We start from the raw sequence: 23,940 nt of genomic DNA on the forward strand, positions 1-23,940 counted from the left end.
AGACATGTAGTGGATCTGAGTCTGTTTCAGCCTGCAACAACAAAAGGTATTAATGGAAATACTACAACTCAGTATGCTCCACATTGCTGAAGTTGACAAAAATAGACTAAGGACAAAAAAACAAACAGGCTAGCAAAGTTTAAATTTTAGTGGCTCATTGTGAACCTTGAAAATTAAAGAGTTATTAAGTCTGTATTTTGATAATATATTATTTGAAATATATATTCAATATATTTTAAGGGAATATATATATTAAAGTGATTTATATAATCATGTTAATGGTTCAAAAAACTACTTCCTTAGGAATAATTATTATTTTAAACATTTTTTAGTGCCATATGACAAAATATAATTTTCTCCTGCTGTGTATAGTCACCTAAAATTCCAGTTAAATGATTTGTAAAATACTATTCTGTCAGTTTTTCTCAATAACTAGAGCATCATTTTGTTTTCCCAAATATTCTGAAACTGATAGTAATTTAACATTTAGAACCAGAGAAGATGTTTTAGCTAATTTATATTTGACTTATGGGCTGTTCTGAAAGATAGATCCTTTCTGCTATAATGTTTATTTTTCTATAAAGGATTAGTCAAATACTACTGGCAAATAGGAATGATGTCAATATGATGTGGAAATTGCATTGGTTCATACATGATATTGATTATTTTGTCTAACTTCCAGACTAATGCAGAAAACCTCTCTATAATATTTTGATTAGATTGTCCTCTAGTAACTGAAAATTTATGTTGAAGAAACACTCACAGCTTCACAATACAGCCTATTTAAATTAGTATTATAACCTTCTATGGTTTCTAAAGTACAACTTTTTGAAATATATTCAATCCTTACTTTTAATTTTTACTTTCTCTTATGCTAGTCTTTTTCTCTGATTTTGCATTTTTAAATAAATTTAAAATAGTGTTTCTTTAGGTAAAACAAAACTTAATGAGGTGACTAAGAATTTGGTATATAGCCTGGATGGTGGGCTCAGTGGTTGTGCATTGACCTATGAACCAGGATGTCACAGTTTGATTCCCAGTCAGGGCACATGCCCAGGTTGTAGGCTCTATCCCTAGCCTGGGGCATGCAGGAGGCAGCCGGTCAATGATTCTCTCTCATCATTGATGTTTCTATCTCTCTTTCCCTCTTCCTTCCTCTATGAAAACAATAAAAATATATTTTAAAAGATAAAAATAATTGGGAGAAAATAAACCATTTCAGAAATAGAAAAGAAACTAGGAATTTTATATTTCCTTTTAAGAGAAGTAGAAAATGAAAAGAAGGAAATTGTTTTGATTAAAAAGAAGAGACTAAGTAGATACAAAGTACTTAAAAGATATTGAGAGACACAGGCTAATAAAATCAAAGAAATGTAATAAACATTAAAAACTAAAATTTAAGAAACATTTTTCTGAAATAAAAGAAGACTTAAAACAATGTATTTTAATGATGGACTATGTACCTGGAAAAATTGACCTAGAAGAGCTAAAACACAATACAGCGGTAAAGTCATTGGACTTTCTAAACAGATACCTTTTCCCCATATAAGCAGAAATAAAAATAACAAAATAGTGACTTAAAAATAAAAAGATAGCAAATTACTATCAGATTACTTAACCTTAATGTGCCAGAAAGCAATAGAATGATATATTTATCAAACTCCAAGAAAGAAAATGTGAGCCAAATATTTAATTTGCAACTAAACTTTCAAGTCAATAGCTACAAACTATTATGAACAATGAATATTGTTCTTTCTTTTTTTTCTTTGGTGCTCAATTTCTCCACCCCCCAACACATCTCAATGATCCCTGACCTGAGTAGCATAAGTGTTAATCATACCTAAAATTAAATGATAGTTATAGGGTAGTTAAATAGTACACCATGTCTATGTAATCTGAAAATATACAACTATCAAAAATGGAGTGGGAGAGCTAAATGAAAAGTGAAGAAACTCACAAAATATCTTACTGGCATTAAAGTAAAATAATATTTCAAATTAGGTGTTTTGGAGATTCATTATACTTTTCTCTCTGCATTCACATATGTTTGAAATTATCTCTACATATAAAAGCCAAGCGACTTTACCAACTGGAATGACCAGAATGACTAGAACGACCAGTAGCTATGACACGCACTCGGCCCGATCTAGGGTGGGGCCGGCTGGCCAACCTCCTGTGGCCCCTCCCCTGGTTGGCCTGTCCCCAGTGGCCCCTATCGGGGCAGGCCAGCTGAACCTCACCCCACCCCACCCATGCACGAATTCATGCACCAGGGCTCTACTTTGTAATAATAGTGTAGCTAAAATAGATAACTTTGAAGTTTACAATTTAGACTGCCTACAGTAAGCCAAAAAACAGACAATTAAGACTTGAAGCACAGTAATAATGAGGAGAATTAAAAGGGAGAATAGATATATTATTAGATAGAATTGGCGGGAATTTGTGATCAGTGGCGTTAAAAAGAATAGAGATGCCAAAGATGACTCCAAGGTTCTGGCTGAGATGATCTGGTAGATTGTAGATGTCATAATTGAGACATGAGACAGATGAGGGAGACTGTGATGCAATTAACTTAGATGGAGTACAGAAGAATAAACTGCTACAAAGACGATAATATATACCTGGAGAGATTAAATTTACCAAAACACCAATATTGTATAGAAGAAATTAAAGAGATTTTTGAGTTAAGATCTGCTGAATTTTGGTGTATAATTAGTCTACCTTAGTTCCTAAAAATGTAAGCTGTAGGGAAGCATGGAAATCATCTGATTTAGCAGATTAACTTTTTTTCTATGAAGCAACTAATACCTAATATGTATTAGACATAATTCTTATTTCTAGAGAAATAAAAAATAATAACAGAAGAAGAAGAAAAAAAGAAGAGGAGGAAGAATGTATTACTTGTCCTCAAAAATCTTACATTCTACTGAAAAGAGGCTGATAAAAAGCAGATAAGGAGATTAGGAAGCATGCTATTATCAGAAAGTGATCATTTTAGGTAATGTGAGTAACCAGGAAGAGACTGTGAATTATTGCAACTTAAGGAAAAAAAGGAGAATAGTGGCATAAGGTAACCTTAAATAAGTAGTTATAATAGCATTTAAAATTCTAAGCCCAAATTAATAATAAAATCTATCAAACAACTTCAGAAATAACTCTCTTTCTCATTTACTTTGGTTGTGAAGAGCTTCACTTTGTCAATTAGTCTCTCCTGCTTTAGTCTCTACTTTTACTTTTTTAAAAAAACTGTTTTTAACAAATTTAAATGTGCATACTCTTTGTCCCAGAAAGGAATCTATCTTACAGAAATAACATTATTCACAGAATTTTTGGGAAGAATGAAAAACAAAAACACTCAATGTCCATCAATAATGAATGGTTAAAAAAAATATATGGTGCCGAAACCGGTTTGGCTCAGTGAATAGAGCGTCGGCCTGCGGACTGAAGGGTCCCAGGTTCAATTCCGGTCAAGGGCATGTACCTTGGTTGCGGGCATATCCCCAGGAGGAGATGTGCAGGAGGCAGCTAATCGATGTTTCTCTCTCATCGATGTTTCTAGCTCTCTATCCCTCTCCCTTCCTCTCTGTAAAAAATCAATAAAATATATTAAAAATATATATATATGGTATGTTTGTCTTAGGGAACACTTCATATTTAAAAAGTAAGATCTCATTATATAAAATCAAAACCACAAAAGACATTTTAATTACAAATTTTTGTGACATTAAATTTCCCTGTGAGGATTCATCTGTGAAATATATGGCAATTATTTCTTTTTTTTTAATTCAAAGTATGTCTGCCCTGAGCCCATACAGAAAAAGAATTGAAAAGGAAACAAACAAAAAGACTACTTAAAATAGAAATAGGAGAGATATATCAAAAGGGGGTTTACAATACTATTTTATAATACTTTATGTATACATTTTTATTTTCAATATGTTTTTATTGATTTTAAAGAGAGAGGAAGGGAGAGGGAGAGATAGAAACATTGATGAGAGAGAAACATCTATTGGCTGCCTCCTGTACACCTCCTACTAGGGATCCAGCCTACAACCCAGGCATGTGCTCTGACACAGGAATTAAACCAGCAACCTCTTAGTGCATGGAACAATGTTCAACCAACTAAGCCACCTGCTGTGCCATTTACTTTTTAAATACTAAGCACCTATTTGCCTTTTACTTTAGTCTTACAATATTTTTAAAATGTGTAAAGAAATATGGTAAATGTAGTTTCCAATTTCTTCGCGTCTTTGATGATTTCCCTTGCAGTAGTGTTATTATCCTCTTTTAGTGCCTATTAGCTGCTCTAGTTCCAATTACTTTGGTACTGCCTTTGTAGGTATACAAAATGAAATAAAGTTCAGTAATGGTTAGTAAAATGATGCAAAAAGTTTAGGAGAAGTGATGAAATGAGCAATATCACTAAGCTGCTGAAATGTGCTGAGATGCACTAAGTCCTATATGAAAAGAAGCAAAAAAAAAATAAAAAAAAAAACACACAGGACTTCATTACACAGTTGACTAAGCTGTGCGACTGAGGGGCAATCCTCATTGCCTTGTGACATTCAGGCTCTCATTAGAGATTTCAGGCCAGCAGAAAAGACAATAAAATTGAAAGCACGATGCCAAGGTGAAGCTTGAAGAGTTATGAATCTGAATTCATTAGGAATCATATAAGATTAATAGATGACAGTCACATTTAGAACTGTCCTTACATCAGAAGTTAGGGGGCTCTAGTCCTGAATCCAAAAAACATATATTTTTAAGAGAGACAAAGAAACACAGAAGTTGTCAAATAAAATCAACTTACATTTTCAGGATTTACTTTACATAAGAGATAATAATAATAAATAGTGACTATGCCCATAATTCTCCATTATTTTCTTCTAAATTTGATTTTAAGAAAATCATATTAATGCTTCATGGGGATGTGATATACAAACAAAAACAATACATTTATCAGTACATAAACTATAAGATATGTAGTAACATCTCTGATTGCCTGAAATGCAATTCAAAATCCAAATCTGTATATTACCATGAAGTAATAAACCTCTCAGCAAGAGAAGCACATCACAGGTCATATTTCTATTCTGTTAGTAGCAAAACCAAACAGATTGCTCTGTGAAGGCTTCTGAACTTGATTTTTTTTTAAAGTCACAGGTAACCTAGCTACCCATAATAAATCACAACCAAAGGATTCATAGAGCTTAATCTACTAGATTAAATTGAAAAGCAGTTTGCAAGGCTCTCTTGGTCTAAATAAGAGTGGTGTAAAATATTTCAGAAGCATTACTAGAGTTTTGAAAACCTGGTATTAGTTTACTAAAATTCTGGTTAATATTTCTGTTTTCATCAATCAATTTATCATGATCACATTTAGAGCTTTCTTTCTGAAAAGTAAGCTTTAGTACTATGCGATGCATAATATAAAGTCCTTTGACATTATCCTCTTTTGTATAAACCTAGACTGACTTCATTGTTTACTTTTAAAAATTCTAACTAAACCATAATTTTTTCTTGAATATCTTAGTTTTCCCAACCTAGATTGTAAGAATTATAAAAGCATATTATGTGAATTAAGAAGAAATAGTAATTTTAATAACTAAACAAAATTAAAACTATGCCAGTAAAATTATACTAACAATATTCTCAAATAACTAAGTGATCAAAAGTTATAGGGTCAGAATCATCAGGAAAGGCGGGGGCTAAGGGGTAAGAGATCAACCAAAGGACTTATATGCATGCATATGAGCATAACCAGTGGACACAGAGGTGGGCGGGGATGGTGGTGGTGAGTGCATGAGCTGGGGGTTGGGGACGGCCGGGGAGAGGTCATCATGGGGAAAAAAGAGACTTATGTAATACATTAAACAATAAAGAATTTAAATTTTAAAAAGTTATAAAGTAAATCTTAACCATATGACTTTAAATTTAGAATATTTTTCAATATAAATCTGTTTTTGAAACAATGTGTTTTTAAAATATGAGCACTTTTACAGTTTAATTTGGTATACCAAATAACTTAACTCTAAGCAAGGGTCATTTGAAAAAAGTATATATATATATATATATATATATATAAAATAAAGAGGCCTAGAAGTTGAAACTTATAATTTTAAATTAAAAGTTAAGTCCAGTGAGATTAAACAATTTAATATATAAAAAAAAACCCTATACAAAATCATACTGGTGGAAAGAAAGAAGCCAGCTCTAAGACCTAGGGTCTCCTGCCTATAAGTCTATATTTTTCTCTATTCTTTTGGGCTATTATTTTCAATTAAATATTAACTATTAAAAGTTCACATAGTTGGATAAATAGAAGCAAACCATCGAATATCATAAACTAAGCTTTGTTTATCATTGTTAATAATCTCATAAAAATTCAGTAAAGAAAATTTTTAGAAATTACAAGTTTAGCAGATATTCTGAACTATATCATAAATCATATCTTGTCACAGAAAGGCATTTTTAAAAATATCTATTTTTTATTGATTCCAGAGAGGAAGAGAGAGGGAAGAGAGATAGAAACATCAAAGATGAGAGAGAATCATTGATTGGCTGTCTCCTGCACGCCCCCGCTGGGGATTGAGCCCACAACCTGGGCTTGTGCCCTGACTGGGAATCAAACCGTGACCACCTGATTCATAGGTTGATGTTCAACCACTGAGCCATGCTGGCCAGGCATAGAAAAGCATTTTAAGGTAAAAATATAGCAAAACTCTAAACTTGATTTTAAAGGTAAATTTCATATAATGCAAGTATCACATTTTTTTAAAATTTTTATCAGCCATAATTAAACATTTATTTTTATCCACACACCTGGTGGTCTTTGGGTTAGTTGCATTATTCATCAGTCCTAAAATACTACTGTATGTTTAATCAACTTAAATCTACTCATTCTGTTAAAATGAATGCTTAAATGTGGAACTCCAAAGAAAATGTGACCCTAAACTATAGATAAGTATTCACAAAGACAGAAAGACTGTTTTTCACTTTTCTTATCAGAGATAATTTATACCTTACACGAGTTAGGACTAAACACCTCAAACTCACTCAATGGGGAACTATTACATTCAGCAAATAGCATTTCTCTATCCCATTTTACAGGTCATCTCCTATTAAGCCCAGTTCCTACCAAACTTCTGCTTAGTCACAAGGGCCTACTGCAGGTACAGCCCTTTCAGGCATTGATATACGGTGAGTTTACTCTCCAAATTCAAGCACATGAGCAGTTCAGCTCAGTGAAAATGCTGACTCAGGGCAATAAATGTTTTAGCACGAGGCTCTTCACTAGCAAAGAAAAGTGTGCTTCTGTATGTTGTATACTAAAAAGGTCAGTGATTCTCAAGTAAATAGCTCCCTCCACTGGCCCAACCATCACTTTATACTCTGAAGTCTATAAAGTCATGAGTTCTCCTACTACCAAGTTTGCATACAGACCACAGAAAGCTAGAGCTGCTTGAGAATTCAGAAATTCTCTATTAGAAGGTGAGTCAGCCAGCAGATAAGAGGTGGCAACCCCTGTTAGAATACTAAGAATTCAACGGAACTTTAATGAGATGCAGAAATACTTAATACCTATAAATGCCAGAACTTTCAGGGAAGCAAGACTGACAGTCCAAACTCTGCTGTACTAAGAAGTAGGTTCAAAAAGATGAAATGGTAACTAATATGTCCTTACCTGAGCCCTGGGCAGATGACTTAAGCTGGTATTCTTCCTAGGAGAACAGTAGTTTCACAGAGTGTAGTTCCTCGACCACCACAGCATCAGCATCACTTGGGCCCCACCTATAAATTAGAAACAAGGATGAAGGTCAGCCACCTGTATTTCATTGATTTTTTTTTTACAGAGAGGAGGGAAGAGGGATAGAGAGTTAGAAACATTGATGAGAGAGAAACATCGATCAGCTGCCTCCCGCACACCTCCTACTGGGTATGTGCCCGCAACCAAGATACATGCCCCTGACCGGAATCGAACCCGAGACCTTTCAGTCCGCAGGCCAACGCTCTAGCCACTGAGCCAAACCGGCTAGGGCTAGCCACCTGTATTTTAACAAGCCCTCCAGTTGATTATGATGTACATTAAAGTTTGAAAGCTTTGCTCTGATAAGTGTAATCAAAATGTTAAAGTTAATTATCAGCATTAATAAAAACAAGATATCTCAACAATTTTATGAACTACATTTTAGTGAGTAAAATCAACTCTTTTTTGTTCAACTTCCAGCATCATTTATTTTTCCTATAATTTGGATACAACTAATTACAGCAAGACAGCGCTCAATACTATTTAAGCCTCACTTTAGGTTCTTAAACCAGCTCAGCATTTGTAAATGTGAATTCACATTCCAGTAAAACTGAGAAACTAAAATTTGACATACCAATAAATTTACTCAATAGTGATGTAACTACAAAGTTTTATACGTAACACGTGGACTCTACAGAATTTGGCCTTTAGAAACCAGTTTACAACACATAAACAGTTACTCTTCCCTTACCTGTCCTAACCTACTTAGTGTTACACCAACAGACCCCCTTCCCATAGCTTTTACCATGAAGAGGCAGGTGATTCCTCCCTTTAAGACGAAGTAAAAAACAAACAAACAAACAAACAAAAAAACCCCAAACCCCAAAGTGTCCACCCAGAAAAAATGTTAACAGAACTATTCAATTGTAAAGTGTCAACATATATAACACTAGAAACAGGTCATGGGCAACTCTGAAGTCTTTTACCTAAGTAGCATAACAGAAAGTTACAGTGGTGACCAAAAGAACACACGGGTTTCTCATTAAACTTTGTTATTTTAATGGGTCTCACAATTCTGTGACAGATTTTTGGTCATGTTGTTTCCATTAAAAAGTACTGATTTTAAAAACCAATAACTTAAAAACTGCCACACACACACATGAAAGAACCAAGCGGTCCACAAAGCATTCCCCTTTTTTTCTGAAGGTTTTCCGATGCATTGTAATCATTAACCCGGTCTTTTACTATTAAACTTAAATGGCCAATTGAGACAAACAGTTCTGAGACGTTCTTCCACCACTGATTCAGACTGGGGTGGCAGGTGTTGGGAATAATATCCATTAGCTTTCTAAGCTTTCTGGGCAGACGTGATGACTTTGCCAGCTCCAGCTGCCTTCTTTTCCACTGCTTTGATGACACCCACAGCAACTGCCTGTCTCATGTCACAAACAGTGAAAAGGCCCAGAGGAGGGTAGTCAGAGAAGCTCTCTCTTGAGTTACATTCAAGTTGATTGTTTTCAGTTGACCAAAGGTGGACAAATTGTCCTCACCCATGGTGATTGTATCCCTCCCAATATCCCATTCCATTTGGTCCCAAATAACTATTCATTGTTCAGGTTCACTCAAGGACAGTTCCTGTGGGATTTTTTTTTCCCTACTAGAACTTAACTAAGTTCCAAAGCAAATTGGCTTTTCCACATTACTATAGGCATATTTCTTTTAAAAATATTTTTATTGATTTCAGAGAAGAAGGGAGAGGGAGAGAGAGATAGAATCATCAATGATGAGAGTCATTAATCAGCTGCCTCCTGCACTCCCCTTACTGGGGATAGATGCCACAACCCAAGCATGAACGCTTGACTGGAATCGAACTTGGGACCCTTCAGTCCGCAGGCTGATGCTCTATCCACTGAGTAAAACCAGCTAGGGCACTACTGGCATATTTTTAAGAAAGCAATTTTAAAACTTCTGTTACTCATTTATAACTGACTTTCATTATTAGATTCCATATGTTTGAGGGGCCAAAAATGTTCATTAATCTTCCCATATCCGCACAAACAAAGTATTATCTAGTATAGAGTCAGCATTTACTTCATATCTGCTACATGAATGATTGGATTGATTAACCTTATCTGGTCCTCATGGTATTAAGATTTTCATAGCCACCTGCCTTATGGAGAATTATAGTCAATATCATTTAGATAATTCTCTGCTCAACCTGAAGAGTTAAAATTTACTTAAGTCTGGATCACTCCAACACCCTACCAAAAGGCTCTTATTTCATTGTTTTGGAATGCAGTCAGAGAAACAGAATTTTTAAAAGTTCCCCAAGTGACTCTAATGTGAAGTCAAAGCTGAGAATCACTGACCTACAGTGATCTCCAGGTTGGTATCAAGACTTGTATTAAAATAACAGGAGTCCAGGTGTGTCACCACCTCTACAGCAAACGTGCTGTGTAAATACGTCTGGTTTAGGTCTACTGATACGGCTTACTGAGCTTATCTACCAACTTCACGCACTAAAGAAGGAAAAGGTATTTAGAAAATGAAAGATTTCAGTGCGTAGAAAACAATAATGAAGAGCAGACATTTCTAAAACTGAGAATTCACACTAACTGCTTCAAATGCCTTACCTAAGTCTTTCACCAAGGCTCAACGGTTCTCTCTTGTTGTTGATGTTTCTATCTCTCTCTCCTTCTCCCTTCCTCTCCAAAATCAATAAAAATATATTTAAAAACATAAAAATAAATAAAATGTAAATTATGGTTATTTTAAAAATAAAAACTGTAATGTTTAGCCACACTGGGCAGCAACCCTTCCTGACATGTGAGAAGAAAGCCAGAAGCTGTATCTCCAAAGCTTATTCTTTATAGGTCTCACAGGCCTCAGCTTGCCCAGGGTCCCCATGAAGTCTTCCTGACTCATTTATTAATGGTTTGGCTCTTGTTACTCTATGCTTAGGTGGGCCTCAGGTTTCACTGATGAGGGTATAAATGCTAAGAGGGAAAATGGGGGATGATAAAGAAATGTCTCCCTGTTAAGTGGACCTGATGACTTTACCTTTGTTAAAACCAGTTCTACAAAGTGATCAGAGCCAATCTTATAGAAATTTTACCCAGTCCAAGTATTTTAGAAAATAACTAAGGACAACATGGCTGGGAGGGGAGAAAAAAGAATGAAATTAAAAACATATATATATATATATATATATATATATATATATAAAGAGAGAGAGAGAGAGAGAGAAAGGAAATTTTAATTTAGAAAAAAAATTGCCTGGGTATAGAGATGGTTTATGAATTTCAACTGTCAACATGTCTTATAAATTATAATTTAGAAGAAACTAAATAAATCAGCTTATACATATGCATGTGCACACAAAGTAGAAATTATTTCCTCATAGTATCATATTTTCTCTTCATTCTTGCTTAAATTTCAGATAATTGACACCTACCACTGGCTTTATTTTGTCTTTACAAATGCTCCGAGGTGGGTGACTACAACTTTTGAAATATTTTTCTTGATACAATTCAAAATATGTCAATAATAGCTATTATATTTTGTTTTGAACTGCCTCCAACTTCACTGACTACATTTCCTTGACTATCTTTCTTTGATCACTTCCTGTGGTAGTCATTTACTATACCTCCCACCTCTAGTCCAGTTGAAATGTTCTCTTCAGGTGGTTACATGTCTATGTATATAAAATTAAATTAAAGAAAAAAACTCTCTCCCAAATATGCCAAGAGAAAAAGAAATTCTGAGAAACATTTTAATGACATAACTTTCAAAATCTTTATCTTTTCATTGCTTCTCTCCACACTGACAGAGTCAAAGGCTCAAACATAATGATATTCTAGAACTTTAGCATTTTACTTTGTACTGTGTCATCTATAGTCTATCATCATTTTTTTGTGGTATTTTGGACTAGGGATCTACTATCAGAATGACAGTCATTTCTTTGTCTACTCTATGTAGAACTAGAGAATATACACTCCATTCAAGAAAATTGCCAACCAATATTGCAGCATTGTCAGAGAAGACAATGATAGATTGTCATAGTTTTCTATCCAATAAAAAGGAGGGGCTGAATTTCCAAATTTCCAGAGAATCACTAACACACATACTAATACACATTATCTAGATATCTACTCACATATTTGCTCTCTCCATATATAAACTTATGTAGCCTGGGGACCCATAACTTCAATACTATTGACATTTGGGCCAAATAATTATTTGTTTTAAGGGACTGTTCTGTGTCCTGGACGGTGTGGAGTATCCTACACCCACTAGATGCCAGTAGCACCCTGAGTCTTATAGTCACAATCAAGAATGTTTCCAGCTATTGACAAACGTCCTTGTAGAGTAAAATTACCCACTGTTGAATACCATTGATTTAGTCCTTTCTAAATGTATATGGCTACTCATTTCTAATAAATAGATTTACATATGAACTTCAAATGAAACTTAAAAGACTATTAAAATCTAGTAATATTATTTGTGCTATATAGTAAATCATTATAGTCATCATTAATAAATAGTTATGGATCACCATAACTATTAATATGACCCAATATGAGATATAGGATCAAACTTACATAATCACTTAATCAGATATGGCATGATTTCAGGTAGTTAGAACATTAATTATGAACCCAAAAACTGTTTGCTGTACTAATTTCAGGAGACCAGACCACTCTTCACATTCATATCCGATATAATAAAAGCCTAATATGCTAAGTGCCCAGTCGTCCAGTCATCCATTCAACCAATCAAAGCATAATATGCTAATGAATGCTAAGGCTGCTCAACCACTCGCTATAATGTGCACTGACCACCAGGGGACAGACTCTCTGACCAGTAGGTTAGCTTGCTGCTGAGGTCCGGCCGATCAGGACTGAGCAAGATGGGCTGGACATGCCCTGGAGCCCTCCTGCAGTCCCTCCCCAGCTGGCCAACCTCCTGTGTCTCTCCCTGGCCCTGATTGTGCACAAGTGGGTCCCTCAGCCTGGGCCATCTCACAATCTGGGACCCCTCCGGGGATGTCAGAGAACTGGTTTCGGCCCGATCCCACTCAACACAGGAACTGCCCCGTGGTGGTCAGTGCCCTCCCACAAGGAGAGTGCTGCTCAGCCAGAAGCCAGGCTCATGGCTGCCAAGTGTAGCCACCTCCACTGCAGCACTAAGGATGTCCGACTGAGGGCTCCCAGACTGCAAGAGGGCACAGGTTGGGCTGAGGAACTGCTCTGCCCCACAAGTGCACAAATTTAGTGCACCGGGCATCTAGTTCTAAAATAAAGCCTATCTCTACACTTCTTCAATTACATCTTTGTTTTATGAAACCTCTACTTGTCTCTTTTTTTTGAGATGTTCCTCATTGATGAGAGGTCTTCCAGTTATAATAGCCAGAATAAAATCATAACCTTAATTGTTTGGTACATTCTGCCTTTCACATTGTTGTTGTTGTTGTTTGTTTGTTTGCATCGTTTTGTTCTCATTTATTTGTATTCAGGTAGGGTGAGTAGAGAAGTCCAGCAATCTCTGAAGATCATGAGACTATCTTGCAAGCTATACTTGAGCAATCTCTCATCATTTAACAAGATTCCTAGTTATTTGTATGCACACTCAAATTTGATTTTCATTATCTAAAATTTTTCCTGTACAGCCCTTCTAGTAATGTGTTAACTATTGCATTTTCTTGTCTTTCCTTGCTTTTTATATCCTGTGATTTTCTTCCATTAGTAGACTAATTTAAAGTGGGTAAAATTATGCCTGAATTTCAAGAGTGTCACCATTTGTGTATCATATTATTTCATAGCAGCCTTCTTATATGTTTCTCCACCTACAATGACCTCTTATCCTATCAAAATCCTATGTGTACTAATACAGCATTAAACATGTCTTTCTCCTCTAGATCATGAATGTCCTGGGATCTGAGACTGCATTGTATTCATTGTATCATGAACACTTAGGAAAACAATTGAAACACAGTGTGTGCTCAGTATATGTTTAGTTAAGCACCTGAACTGAAGAAAAAGAACATAGCAGAAGGAGATTTACTCATTTATTTATGCAACAAATAATCACAAAGGACTTGTTTCCATAGCAAACACTGTCTCAGGTCACAGGAAACAGAGGTGAACATGACATACAAAGTTTTTACCCACAATTCATGATTTCACTTAATGGTATGTACTTTGAAGTAATATGAACTATGAAGTGATAAAGTAGATGTATAGAAAGTAAGTATCTGGTTTACATAAAAGACCACTCACAGGACAGGGTAATTGAGCTGAGGCAGGACAAACAAAGGGCCAGTACATACACATGGAGAAGCAGGTGACAGTGTACTACAAGCAGAGGTAAGAAGGACAAAGTCTTAGAGATGAGAAAGAATTGGGTGTTTTCATCTGACAGAGAGGATGCCATTGTGGCTGGATCATGGTAAACAATTAGAGGAGTAATATGAACTGAGAATAGAGGGAGAGAGATTTCAATTTTAAAACATCTCTGTTATTGCTCTATGGAGAAAGGGATGGGTATCAAATGAAAAAGCAGAAAAAAACTATAATAATAAAAGGGTAATATGCTAATTAGACTGGACATCCTTCCAGACGTCATTCCGGATGCCCTTCCTGACAAAGCGGGGCCAGCGGGAAGCAGCCCGGGTACCAGGTGCCTGCTGGAAGCCGGAGGAGGAAAGCAGCCCAGGTCTTGTGTGCCTGCCAGTGGCTGGAGGAGGGAAGCCTGGGTCCTGGGTGCTGGAGGGAAGCCAGGGCCAGAGGGAAGCTGGTGCCAGCAGCCAGGGGAAGGAAGGCCTACTCTTGCACAAATTTTCGTGCATCGGGCCTCCAGTATAATATGAAATAGATGCATGCAATGGTAGACTTTACCTAATTTGAAACTTGCCTGAATCAGTAATGCTTAGAAGGATAAAATGACATTCCCAAAACAGAAGAAATTGACTGGACAGAGGTAGAAACAAGGAAAGTCACAAGAAAATGCCTTATCTTAAATGTCACCAGAGGAATCTTCTTTCCCAGAGACTAAGGATGAGGCCTTCAGATCAGTGCTTCTCAGATTTAATACACATGGGAATCAACTGGTGAACTTGTCAAAATGCAGATTCTAATTCAGGAAGGCTGACATAGAGCCCCAAATTCTTCATTTTAAACAAGCTAAACATAGTGGTCTGCAGACATATTTTGAATAGCAAGGTTTTAGATGGCCTAAGTAAAGATAAACCATCTTAAGAAAAGGAGCAAAGCAATTAAGGCATTTTGAAAATAAAATACAACCATTACTGGTTTTAAGAATTCTCAACTGCAGTTTCAAGTAGTTAGGCATAAGGGCATGAATAAGCTTTATTCTGATTTACTTAGGCCACTGTTAGAGACTGGTCATTTCTTTTTTCTATAATTGTTATGATCCCTTAAGTCTGAAAGCATTAAAAGAGAAAGAAGTTTCAAAATCATGTTGAATATCTACTGGAGGCTCGGTTCCTGGGTAGCCTTGTTTGGTGAAATCACATCATAAAATATTACTGTTGGCATTTCTTTTGACCTCTTGGGTAGATCAAAGACTCATTGATTCTTTGTGGAGCATGCTATGGTGGGGTTTGTGTATTTGTGAAATCATTTCCTTTTTAAAAAATATTTTTTATTCCATACTTCCATGTCTCCAGACCCACCCCATTCATCAGCGTATTTTGTTCCTTAGATTCCAGATATGAGTGACATCATATGATACTTGCCTTTCTCTGACTGACTTATTTCACTTAGCATGATACTCTCCAGGTCCCTCCATGCTGTCTCAAAGGGTAAGAGATTCTTCTTTTTTACTGCTGCATAGTATTCACTGGTATAAATGTAACATAGCTTTTTAACTAATTTCATTGTTGTTAAGACATTTGGCAGAGTTAGGAAAATATGCTGCAATAAGTAAAGATAAACACATCTACTACAATGTCCTTTTTAAAATTTATATATATATAATTTCAGAGAAGAAGGGAGAGGGAGAGAGAGATAGAAACATCAATGATGAGAGAGAATCATTGATCAGCTTCCTCCTGCACTCCCCACGCTAGGGATGGAACTCGCAACCCAGGCATGTGCCCTGACCGGGAATCTAACCATGACCTCCTGGTTCATAGGTGACACTCAACCACTGAGCCACACTGGCCGGGCTGTCCTTTTCATAAAAACAGTTTTACTTTACATATTTTGGGAATGAGTAAAGTGACAAAATGAACCTCAGAAAAAAATAAAGATTGCTATTCTGACTTTACAATTTAATTTGCTAATTTGGAACTATATCAGGCATCTCAATATTGAACTATGGACAGTCAGGTCAAGGAATTAGTCACATTTAATTTTAACATTTACTTTCTATTAATTGAAGATAATGGTTAATTGAATGATTTTCAATTTTTCTATGGTGTTTGAGTTTTATAATATACATTTCAAAGATCATTCTAAAATGGATGTAATTTGTATGATTAACATATGTTCATGCTAAGGATATTATTTGCAAATTTTAGACATTACACACTTGTGGGTTTCTCTGGGTAAAATTTTCAAAATAGTACATTCGAGACACAGAGATTAATAGATTTTCTATGTCTTTCTAAAACATTTCAGGAAGAACTCATTTAAAAATAACAAACCTCTATTTTCAGTATCACCCAGGCACACTATTAGAGAGATTTAAATTAAGAACAAATTGCAATAAATACCGTAATGATTTAGAGATTTGCAAGTCCAACAAAAGCAAAACATGATTTATTTTGTCTTTAGAAAGTTAATATGCAATTTAATGTCTTGCATTTCACACATTTCATCTTCATCTAATTTTATAAAAACTCTTAAAATATTACCTTTTGTTTGACAAAATTATAACTCATTGTCTTTGGACGTTTCAATCCTTCGATACTATTTATTGTTGTTTTATTTTTTTTCTGAAATACATTCAAACCTCTTCCCATTTTCATGTCTTTATAGAGTATGAAGTGTTTCACTTTAATTCACACGAATAACATGCACAAAGCTTAGTACACTACATTTCAACTCAGAAATTTCTTTCAATTTAATATGTAGGTCAACAAAAATGACCTCCAGTGCATTTGAAAATTTTTCTGAGACGATGTAACATAGAAACCCACACCTGAAACCTATCTGATCATATTAACCAATGTCACCACAATAAATTTAATTAAAAATAAATAAAAAAATATTATAAGGCAGCTGACATATCTATGTTTTAAGATAAAAGGAAGATATCAATTTTTAAATAGGTTAAAATGCACACCTTTCATATCTGTTACCTTTGACAAATTAATCTAATTATTGTTTTTCTATCATTTTCATCAACTAAAGGTTTTTATTGTCTCCAGTAGTCATTCTTTTCACAATTTTTCTCACTTTGTTTTATCATTTCTGAAAGCCCAAACAATAAGCTGTGAATTTTGTTGTCAACCTAAGAAATTTAACTTACATCTGTTTTCCATGACATTTCTTTTGTTCCAATAGTACAACCAGGATAATTTTTATCGAAGTAAATACAACCCATGATCTCCTAGCTTTCTGTACTGCTCTGCACTTTAAACATAATGATATACTTGCCCATTTTAGCTGAACTAAAGATGCTATAATTATTGAGGCACAAGCTGATAAAGGAAACTAGAGGATGAGTCAAAGGAAGAAGAATGGAGGCTGAGACACAAAGTAGTTTTAAGTGAGGAGAAAAGTGTAAAAAAAAAATGTAAGATTGGAACGCAGTAATTTACCATTATAAATATGTCCAGAATCTCTAACAAAATAAGCACTTGGGCCCTAACCAGTTTGGCTCAGTGGATAGAGAATTGGCCTGCGGACTGAAGGATCCCAGGTTCGACTCTGGTCAAGATCATGTACCTTGGTTGAGGGCACATCCCCAGGAGGGGGTGTGCAGGAAGCAGCTGATCGATGTTTCTCTCTCATCAATGTGTCTAACTCTCTATCCCTCTCTCTTCCTTTCTGTAAGAAATCAATAAAATATTAAAAAAACAAACAAAAAAACAAAAAATAAGCACTTGGTATATAGCAGGGATCTGGCCCTGTCAAAGCATTAGGGGTGAGTTAATTAATGTTTGGCCAAATATAGCAGGCTAAAACTTAAAATTAGCAGCTTAAATTTTTAAGCTGATAATTTTGTATACCCGTGAATATAAACATCCAAATGGCCTTTGGCAGAAAAAAGGTTTCCCACCTTTGGTATAGAGCAGTGGTAGGCAAACCGCGGCTCACGAGCCACATGCAGCTCTTTGGCCCCTGGAGTGTGGCTCTTCCACAAAATACCACGTGCGGACACGCACGTACAGTGCGATTGAAACTTCGTGGCCCATGCGCAGAAGTCGGTTTTCGGCCTGGGCAGTCTATTTTGAAGAAGTGGCGTGAGAAGAAGTGGGGGGTGGCAGTCAGTCGGAGATGAACAGGCGGGCCGCGGGATACGCAGCGCAGAGGAGGTACGATGTTTTGAGGTACAATGAGGTCAACCCCTTCCAACTCTCCCATCCACACTCCTCTATCTGAAACAAGTATACAAGACGACTGTGGATGGGAGGGTTGGAAGGGGTCGACCTCAGCGAACGTACCTCAATCAGATTGAGGACGTTTTTAGCAAAGGCCAGCTTAGGAGTACCCTAATTAAGTTAATAACAATGTACCTACCTAGATAGTTAAAGTTTAAAAAATTTGGCTCTCAAAAGAAATTTCAATTGTTGCACTGTTGATATTTGGCTCTGTTGACTAATGAGTTTGCCGACCACTGGTATAGAATAAGACCTTTAAGACAATTCAAAAACATTAGAAAATAAGTATAAAGGGACATGTCTCAGTTATGTTAAAATACATTGTCCCTGCATATCAATGTTACAGATATTGTCTATCACCATTAACATTGACAATTACTAAAATTTGTATCTAAGAGACTGAAGTTACTTTCATATATTATCATATATCAAGAGAGGCACTCACTAGACAGGTTAACGTGGACCTTACTATGTGTCAGCCACTTCACTAATTGACATAAAGTACAATCATTTAGTCCCCGGAAAATATCTACAAAGTAGCATCATCTCCATTTTATAGGCAATGAAAGTGAGACTCAGAAAAATCAAGCCACTTTCCCTAAGTAACTTAATCAATGGAATCACAAGAGATTTAAATTCACACTTGTCATTATTTAATAGAAATTTAAGTTCAGGGAGAAAACCAAAGAAAACATACTAGAGATTGTTAAAATTCCAAGTCAGGACACTTAACAATGTGAGACATAGAAATCATGAGCAATAATAGAAATCTGACTGACAAAAGTTCAAATAACAGTAATTTAGAAAAAAAATCCATTAAATTAAAGCAAGGTCTCCTTTGTTAATTTATGTCTATTACCCGCATCGGATTGCTACAAACTCCTGGTTCTCAAAGTTTAACTGTGTCAGAATCACCAGGAGGGCTGATAAAAGACTTCTCCCTTAGGGTTCAGATATGGTGCCTCTGGGGAACGAGCCTGAGAACTTCAATTTCAAACAAAAGTTCCGGTAATGCTCATCTGCTGGTACAGGGACCATACTTTGAGGAACGACTGTGTAAGCTATTTAATCTGCAATGTCCAGTTAACATAGGGTACTTGAAAGCCCCATGATATCACTTAAAGGAGTAGTTACTTAACAAAATAATTCATTTAAAAAACAAGTTAAAACATAAAAATATTACAGAGGATTAAAAAACTAATGAAATGGTCCGAAACTTATATTTTATATTTATTCAATATTACTCAGAAAGCATTTCTATAACATATTTTGTTGAAATGCCATGCAGAAAAAAAGAATGTGGGGTCATATTGTAGAATATTTTTACATTTAATTTACTTTCTTTAAGTACAGTAGACTCAGGGAATAAAGAAGAATGATGTTCATTGACTATAGGAATTTGAGAGAAATACTTTACATGAGAAAATAAAAAGCACTCACCAATGGAAATACAACTGTCACTCATTGGAGCCAAGTGGGAGTATGCCTTCATATACAAAGTTAGATTACACTGTTTGAAATACCTTCATATAACCATATAAATTATAAAACTCCTGGTTTAGTGCCTGCCTACTCAAGGCCAACCTTAAAAGAAAGAGAGCCTCATCAAAGTTAAAAGAAGAGAAAACATACCATAGAGGGTCTCAAACCACGATGGAGATAAACTAAAAATTAATAATGTGAAGACACCTGGGAAATCCCAAAACATGTGAAGATTAAACAACATACTTCTAAATAACACATGGATCGAAAAAGAACTATCTCCTTTTTATCCTACTTATCCCTGCTCTGTGGCTCACCGCATTCATCTGACACTTGTCCATGAAGGAGATAGTTAATAGTCTCCACTCTAAAAGTCTGATCCTGTTCTGGCATTTTTCTCTCAACACTTAAGAGATATTAAAATAAAATATAATGAATAAATGATAAATAAATGATCTCTGCTTCAGGTTAATTTCAATTTGTTGACTTCACAAATGGTCTTTGGCATAACAAAGACAACTAAATCATTGAGGCTTCCCTCCAACCCTTACCCCCACACAGAACACAGAGATAATCCCTTGGGTGCCAATTTCATGTCAAGGTTACAAAAACTCTTATGTACTCTGACTAGAGTGTTTTGTTTGTTTCAAACCACAGATTGATTCCTCCAAAGGAATGGTCTCAGGGAGAATGAGACTATTAGTTTGAGTGACTTTAAATCTACATAGTTGTTTCGTTTTGTTTTAAATATGCAAATTACACCTTGAAGGGTTTACAGCTAAACCACTCTCAGCTCACATCTTGATGGGGATTAGTTCTTGAAGAGTGGGAAAGTAGTATAAAGGATCTATGGGGTAGTGTAAGAAAGAGTAATTATTTCAAAACTCTAATGCTATATCTCAGATACTGGTTGCACAACTCGAGAAAATTGAGACCAGGGCACTGGATGGCTAGAATGTCATAGACCAAAATCTCTGATTCCTAGAATCTTATTTTTCTACTAATTGTAATAAAAGTCTAGAAAAGTCCCAAAGACAACTTCAAAATGGAATACTTAAAATCATCTTCCACACTAATATCTGCACTGGGTAAACATTATAAAACAACTTTTCATTTGCAACTGTAATTAGCACTATCTCTCTCGTTTCCCAAATTATAAAGAAAATATTTTTGGTAATTTTCCATTTACTATTTTTTGAGAAGAAAATATACTTTTACATTTAATGTGTAATTCACCCTACTTTTTCTTTAAAATAATTAGAAATGCATAGGTAAATGATTTACTAGTGTTAGCACTTGGATTTGAAAGATAGTAATTTGGATTCAAATATTAATCTCTGAATTCTATTTGAAGGTCTGCAGGCTTCCTTACAAAACAAAACAAACACAAAACAAAAGCAAAATGTCTTTTGTCTCTTTTGTTAACATTTTCTTTGGAGTCAATAATTTAAAAAACCTTTTAAATTAAGAAGCTACTTTTTCTCCTTTAAATATGATTTGTGGCAAGTGACATGAAGTTAATGGTTTTGAATCAACTGCAAAACCTGCTAACCTGCTGCTTCATAACCTTCTTTACAACTTGGCATTAAGTCTTCTCATCTCATTTAGACTAGTTAAGTCTTCTTTGATAATCAACCTGCCCCTGACTCATCATTCCTGGCTACGGAGCTATCCAATACTGCTTTCTCTGAATAGAAGTATCTTGCTACACTTCTCTTTCTAGACTCTCTTAAAGACTTACTGATTCCATTAAATATTTCTAACATCATCTTATCTTATACCATGCTTCTTTTAAATAACAGTCAAGCAAGGGTAGAAAGAAGGTAAAATATATGTGAGGCAGACTCGAGTGGACTTCCTTATTACCATCCTGAACAGGACCACAGGGAAAAAGCCAAGGTGCACAGCCATCTGACACCATTAAAAAGAGAAGCCGATATTACTTGAATGTTAATGCCAAGTTACCTTTCCTTTCTACATTGGTGGGTATGGATCTTCCATTCTGTGCCCAAGAATTTGAAAGCCCTGTCCAACTCCTCTCATCTGAACACCTGCTTCATTATTTCACTGATTACAATTCTCAAGGTGTATTATATGGAAAAGAAAGTCAAACATCAATTTTGGGTAGAACCCCAGAGCTATGATAGGAGACACACTACAAGGTTAAAGCTTAGAATATCTTGAAGAATTAAGTTCTTTCCCCCGATTCTATTTCTCTCAAATGATATTAATGGGACATTAATTATATAATTGAAATTCATAGGTAAAGGGGTAGTCATTGAATGTTTTAAACTAAGAAGAAATAAAATGAGTTATTCTGATTTGACAGCTACCAGAGAGTATTGTGATGGTCAAATTATTGATCATGAAGGCCTGAACTTGGTTTTAGAACTAAATAAGGAAAAAAAAAAAAACACATTCTCAGTATATCATCAGAGATTAAAATGTTAAGAGTTAAAAACTGTTGTTATGACGGGGATAAAGGATAGAGAAAGAAGGCCAGGCAGAACAACAACAACAAAAAAACACACCTAAAAGAGTGGGTGTTTTGTGTATTTGCATTGTGGGTGCTCAGTGCAGGGCTGTGGATCTGGTTAGGCTTTAAAAATGCTGAACTTGAGTGTTGAAGATAGCCAGAAGAGATGGTTAGCAAAGAGTCAAGAAATCTAGGACTGAAAAAGTCAAGACTAATTTAAAAGTGATCAGCACAGAGAAGATACTTTAGACCACATGAATCGATAAAATAAAATAAAGAGAGAACAGAATCAAGTATAAAATCTCAGAAAGTGCCGAAACCGGTTTGGCTCAGTGGATAGAGCGTCGGCCTACGAACTGAAAGGTCCCAGGTTCGATTCTGGTCAAGAGCATGTACCTGGGTTGCGGGCACATCCCCGGTAGGAGATGTGCAGGAGGCAGCTGATCGATGTCTCTCTCATCGATGTTTCTAACTCTCTATCTCTCTCCCTTCCTCTCTGTAAAAAATCAATAAAATATATTTTAAAAAAAAATCTCAGTAAGTGCCTAAAATTAGGAAGCAGAAAGAGGAGAAAATCAAATGCTGCTTATGACTCAGCAATAATATCCCCAGATCATTTGCTTCACCAAGATACAGAACAGCAGTGTTAGTACTTGATAATTTATAATAATACTATGTATTATTCCATTTATCTATACTAATAAAAGGGTAATATGCTAATTAGACCAGACGTCTTCCTGACGTCCTTCCAGGCAAAGCCACAGCGGCTACAAGGGCCAAGGGTCAGCAGCTGCGGCAGCTGTGAGGGCCGGTCCATCACTGAGATCCCTTTTACAGAGGCCACAGGAGAAGGCAGAAGGGAGAAAGTGAGAAGGCCAGCACCATAGGAGAAGGCAGAAAGGAGAAGGCAGAAGGGAGAAGGCCAGCACCATGGGAGAAGGGAGAATGTGGCAGTTAGGGGGATCAGGCCAGCAGGGGAGAGCAGTTAGGGGGATCAGGCCAGCAGGGGAGAGCAATTAGGGGTGAACAGGCCAGCAGGGGAGCAGTTAGGGGCATCAGGCAGGCAGGCAGGTGAGCAGTTAGGAGCCAGTGGTCCTGGATTGCGAGAGGGATCCCAGATTGGAGAAGGTGCAGACTGGGCTGAGGGACCACCCCCTCCGTCCGTGCATGAATTTCGTGCACCAGGCCTCTAGTCTTATCTCAATAAAAAGATAAGATACTATTACTATTACTATTTTGCAAATATTGACAGCAATGAGATTCATTTACTATCCATTCATAAGATATTTACTCATGGGTATAAGGTAATGTGTGAAGTGTTGGGAGATACGTTTATTAATATGACATGCAGCTTATCCTGCAGAGTGGTCAAGCAGTCCTACTATCCTATAAAATAAAAGGCTAATATGCAAATTGACCAAACGTCAGAACAACCAGTCGCTATGATGTGCACTGACCACCAGGGAGCAGATGCTCAATACAGAAGCTGCCCCTGGTGGTCAGTGCACTCCCATAGGTGGAGCGCCACTCAGCCACAAGCCAGCTCAGGGCTAGCGAGTGCAGCAGCGGTGGCGGGAGCCTCTCCTGCCTCCACGGCAGTGCTAAGGATGTCTTACTGTGGCTTAAGCATCAATGGGACAACATCCCTCGAGGGCTCTCAGACTG

At 36.1% G+C, this 23,940-nt stretch overlaps 1 long non-coding RNA gene across 1 annotated transcript in view; it reads right to left on the minus strand.

The window, feature by feature from the left end:
* Window positions 1-23,940, minus strand: part of LOC139004127 (uncharacterized) — a 97,177-nt gene that overhangs the window by 57,454 nt on the left and 15,783 nt on the right. The window contains exon 2 of the long non-coding RNA XR_011470336.1: window positions 7,685-7,791. This is a non-coding gene — a long non-coding RNA (uncharacterized lncRNA). The remainder of the gene's footprint in view (window positions 1-7,684; window positions 7,792-23,940) is intronic.

This window comes from Myotis yumanensis, unplaced genomic scaffold (genome assembly GCF_028538775.1).
Source record: "Myotis yumanensis isolate MYYU_CA2020_CCGP unplaced genomic scaffold, mMyoYum1.0.hap1 SCAF_2, whole genome shotgun sequence".
Taxonomy (NCBI): domain Eukaryota; kingdom Metazoa; phylum Chordata; class Mammalia; order Chiroptera; family Vespertilionidae; genus Myotis; species Myotis yumanensis.